We start from the raw sequence: 5476 nt of genomic DNA on the forward strand, positions 1-5476 counted from the left end.
GGAAACGAGTCAGACGGCCATCACGGTTTACGTTTCTATCCCCCCGAAATCAGTCCAAGGCCATTTGAAGGCAACCCCCGACACTTGACTGAAACCGAGAGTTTGGTGTCTTCAATATTTAAATTGAAAATTTTTTCAGGCATGAAAGTTTTAATTTTCATGCTTTAATAAAAAAATTTTTGTTAACCTGGAAATGACCATAAACTTGTTTTTGTTTTCAGAGACTACCCTGAAACATTTATATAGAGAATTCGACTGCTATCAATTGGTCAATTTGATTGGTCAGAGATCTCTAAGCGTATACAATTCTCCGACGCGCCCCTCACCCGAGGTCACTTTTCTGGATCCACGCCTGGGATGAATACGGGGGATGATGGCACGATACGAAGGTGGAGAGGAGTTGAACTGAGGGTTGAATGTTGGAGGTGGTATGTGCATGGTAGAAGGGTAGAAGGGTAAGTCTCGTCGGTGGTTCTGCTGGAGCGTCGGGCGTCGACCGGCAGTCGAATTTACAACCTCTACGGGATAGGTTTCGCTCCGGGAGTTAAAAGAACTCGATCGGCTCGGAATCATCCTCCACCTTCTTTCTACCTTCCTACTCCCTGTCGCAATCTTCCAGTTTCCCCGTGACTCTTGCGCTCATTCATCGGTTCTCTTTTCATCCATCAGTTAGGTACCTTCTCATTTTTTCCCTTTTCTATTAGTACTAATTAAATACATTACAAAGGGTCCTTCCAGATACAACCCAGTTTTTGAAACGGATCAGAATTGCTCTCGAATCTTAAGGAGAAATTGGGTAAGCTAGAATAATCTGCATTTGAATCTGGACTTGAAGTGCGATAGGGGTTGATCATGTTTTCTTGCTTGCGATCGATACAAAAGTCGTAAAGTTGGGGAAGCACGTGTCAAGATATATGTTCAGGAGAAATTACCGTTATGTAGATTTTATATGAGAATGGAGCGGGGAAAACATGTTGAGGGAATAAAATAAAAAATGGGATAGGGAATATGAATCATTTGCAAATAAAACTTAGGGCATTCCTTATTCGTGGGTGATTGGGATAGGACTTTTGAAACCGAATTGACAGAATCAAGCTAAATAAATTATTTTGAAAAAATAAAATATATTTTGAACGACTTCAATTTAATGAAAAAATAGGAACACAATTTTCCTAGAATAACCGAAAAACTATATTGATAAAGTGCAAAATAAATAAATATTTTGAGCCATTAGGAAGTCAAGTCCTTCGACGCATATAAATTGTCTGGATTCAAAACTAATTTGTTCGATTCAATGCAAATCTCCTTAGTTTAAACAAATCATTTATTTATGAAATGTTTCTTTGATATAAAGAAACCTTTTTCTGCGAGTAAAGGAAATTAAAGTTATTCAAAATCACGTAGATCTTTCTTCATGTTTAGTGCAAAGTGTTTCAATGTATAAAGAATTCAGTTAAGAAATTACCGGCTTAAGAAGATAATTTATATAAGAAAAGAGGAAATGACACAATTCCTCAACACCTGCTTTTTCCATGGTAACATTCACAGAAAAAGTGATCTTTTGAATGTGTTTAAATGAGTAAATACAAGAAAGGGATCATTTTTGTAGCTTAAAGTTTTCTGATGATATTTTTAGGGTAATCCAAAGCCTGGAGTTATTTATGGCCCTTTCATGTGCGCAGCATTATAGCTATTTAGAGCATGAATTTATTGTTTGAAGTGTGTATCGAGCGTAATAGAGATAATTTCAGTAGAACGATATTTCTGGAGTACTATGGTGATAAGATACACAATTATCAGATAGTTTCGATACAAAAAAACTTAATAGTTTCTAGAGTCTCTCCACTTTAAACTGAACGTTTTTAATCAAATTTCTTAATAACTACTAGCTTAAATATATAGAAGATAAAAATTAAATTTAGAATAGCTACAAGTAAGGTCTAATTAATGTCAATTCGAATATTTTAATTTTAATTATCTTGTTTCAATCCATTTAAATGATACTAGGTTTCAAGAAATGTATTCATCAATAATATAATTGATTTTAAAAAAAGCAAGAATAATCGCCAATGAAAGGTTTCAAATTAAGAACGGGCTTGAAATACAGAGCTCAGATGTTCAAAATTGAAGAAAATTGTAATATTATAATAAGAAACAAGTATGTTAAAAATTTGAGACAATAGTTTAGAATAAAAAATAAAAAAATTGTATCTAGAAAATTTGAATTCTGTATCGAACAAATTTTCTGAACAAATTTTTTAAAGCTTCAAATTGTAGAAATATTTATTTTGAACGCATACTTTAAAGAGGACAGTTAATTGGAAACTGACCCATAACTAGAGGAGAGTACCCAAATATGAGATGCCAACTCTGTTTGGCGTGATTGTCGGATTTCTATGTACTGAATTCAAAAATAATATAGGTCATTTTAAAGGAAATTTAGTTTGTGATACCCCAGGAAATAGCTAATAAAATGCAAAATAAAGTAATATTTTTAATGAAAAACTTCATTCTATGTTTCCGAAGTATAAATTTACTGCTACTTAGATATATTTAGTTTTTGCAGTAGTCACAAACACTTTTGTAATCAATTTACCCCGCGCAGCCACAGTGTTATAAAAACCACAGGTATCTCATATTATGAGAACCAGGCCGTGCAACTATGCACTTACTATGCCTGACCTGTACCATAAAAAACTTCAACACTATCGATATTTTCCTACTTAGTTATTCAATCCCTATCATTCCAGACAAACTTTACTGCTTAATACATATTTAATGAATAATAATTGAGTTTAAAGAATTCCCTTCCAAGAACTCGACCACCATCGATTTCACAAAAAGTTTGCCTATAATCTTTAGAAGCCAAATGAAAAATGGACTGTACCACAAAATTACTCTTTCTTCAAGGGCTACAAGTTAGTGATAGAACCAACCGAGTGGGTCTCTTAGTTTAGCTGATACCCCGCTTTCTCATATTACGAGAATATCTCATATTCGAGTCCTCTCCTCTATTGAATGACATGCAATTAAAAAAAAATTTGTCTTTCAATTGTAAATGCAATCAGAATTGAAAGTTGTTTAATTTTATTATTACATTAAATCTTTTTATTTGAAAGTAGTACTCTAGATTAAAAGGGTTTTTATTGATCTTACGTTTATTAGTTGTAGCTAAAAAATTGAAAACTTTTTAAAATTGAACTTTAATGTGTATACAATTCAATTTGGAACTTCCAGCATTTAAAAAAATGTATTCGTGTAACCTACTATGTTTTTTCCTCTAACTTATATTCAAGACCTAAAATATTATCTTGGAATTTTAATTTATGTTTCAAGGCAGCAGCTGCTGCATAAAATTCTGAATTATAAAATTTTCCGAAAGTTGAAAATTCTACTTTTGAATTTCGCGAGCTACTTTCTGCGATTTAATCAGTAAATTAAGTATTAGGAATACTTCGCTAGAGTGAAAATAAAATCAAAATGTAAAAGAGAACCCATAAGTTGAATCCTTCCATTGCATTCGCTTTTCGCGGATAATTTGATCGAGGAAATCTGATTTAGAGTCGCTGCAATTCCGGGTATTTTCCCAGTGAAAAAAGTCTCGTTTAAACAGACTGCAGACTAGATGTATGGAATGAAATTCATAAGTCTAAAATGTTCACAAGCGTCTATTTAATTTCCTTTCAAAAAATTAAGTTTTAATTATCGCAAATTGAAATCTACTTCCTTTTCATATTCAGATTTTCTGCATAAAAATACTTCATTGGAGTAGCTTTACGATTTTTTCAAAGGGACAAATATTTAGAAAAATTTCTAAACCAAATTAGAATTTCAATAACATGTAAATATAGACACAAATTTTGTTAAATATATTTTTGATAGTGAGAATAATAATTGATATTAAGCTATTATAATAAACTAAGAATGCACTGAAAATAAACACAATTAAGACAAGGAAATAGTGAGTGAAAAGATAACATCAACTTTGTTATTTAAGATAAGTTAAGAACATATCTAGCCTCTCTGGAGTAAGTCTCAACATAAAAACAAATTTACGGTGAAATAATGAAGCCTTTGCAAATCGTGGTGCAGTTGCAGCACTCTGCAATGGTAGGTAAATACAATCTCGTTCTCACATTGTACGTTAAATAGCAAGGCAATTATCCATTGATGTCACATGCCCTGTCGGATATCTCACCCTCCCCTTTTTTTGCGTCAGTTAGTGTGTTAATACCTCGAAATTGATTTACTGCTTTCTCATTGATTGTTTAACCCCATAACACGAAATCGAGCTTTCAATATCATCCCCTTCAGACTGTTCGACATTTTTCTAACAATTGCATTTTCAAATTGAGTAATACTGTTTTTATCTGTAATAAAATTTATAGCATTTATAATGGTCGTAAATTTGAAACTTACTTATAAAAGAATATTTCCCTATTGTTTTATAAAAATGACAAGTATAGAACATTTTGAAGAAGAAAAAAATCGTTTCTTTCATGGACAACGCTAATCGTACGAAGCATCATTGTACGAATAACAAAAATAGGCAAACTTGATTGGCCTACTGCACGAAAACAGAATTAATATTGTATCACGAAAATATCGTCACGAATAAAGACAATAAAATATTTTCTTGAACTAACAAAATTTTATTTTTTTCAAGAAAACGTACTGGATTGAAACTTGCCATTAGAAACTGTATTGTAGGGTTAATTATAAATCTGTATAAGGCAATCACGATTACATCTGAGCCACGATGAATCCGGCATGAATATATTATATCGTCCGTATTCATACCGAAATTTTCTTAAATTCATGCTTTTTTCCGCGTGGAAGATGGACGGGAATTCTGGCAAACTCTGTATCTTTTCTGTTTTCTAATTATTAGTACGGACCTATTAATTTTAGATTATAAAAACACATTTCTGTTCAATGAAAAAATCTAGTTGGATAAAAATTAAAAACTAGAAGCTTTTGAAATGTGCTTAGCATTACAAATATAGAATGTGCTCCAAATTAATAATCGTTTCAAACAGAAGGCAGGATAAACCTATAATTGAAAATAATCCCCCCTTCTAAATTTTTGATGCATTGTTATTATTATTATTATTATTACACCATTAAGCCATTTCCCTTTCGGGGTAGGCGTGACTCACTGGATAGGGAAAAGGAGTAGTGTGTGGAAGGGATAGAGATTTTTCAGATTGATCCAGAATTCTCGTGCTATTTAAGTGAATAACACGTTCGTTCCGCAACACGTCTCCGACCCAGTTTGCTGATCAATCTCTCTAGCAATCACCCCAAGCGAAGAACCTCACGAAGTCGTTATGTAAGGTTCCCCACTTGGGTCCATTAGTGGCCAAAGTCTTTGGTTTCAGGCGTCATTCACGCTACTGACACTCTTTTTATTAACTATTTGCCGCCATACTTTCCTGTCCTGGCATACTTCTCTAGCTTCTTTTATGTCCATGCA

The 5476-nt window shown here is 32.9% G+C and overlaps 1 protein-coding gene across 1 annotated transcript in view; it reads left to right on the forward strand.

Annotated features, from left to right (window-relative positions):
• Window positions 1–523: 523 nt before the first annotated feature.
• The window catches only part of LOC117171242 (voltage-dependent calcium channel gamma-5 subunit), a 154890-nt gene continuing 149937 nt past the window's right edge, over window positions 524–5476 (forward strand). Inside the window, exon 1 of the mRNA XM_033358355.1 lies at window positions 524–796. The gene's annotated coding sequence lies outside the window, so the exon portion shown is untranslated. The remainder of the gene's footprint in view (window positions 797–5476) is intronic.

Source organism: Belonocnema kinseyi, chromosome 4 (assembly GCF_010883055.1).
Source record: "Belonocnema kinseyi isolate 2016_QV_RU_SX_M_011 chromosome 4, B_treatae_v1, whole genome shotgun sequence".
Lineage (NCBI taxonomy): Eukaryota > Metazoa > Arthropoda > Insecta > Hymenoptera > Cynipidae > Belonocnema > Belonocnema kinseyi.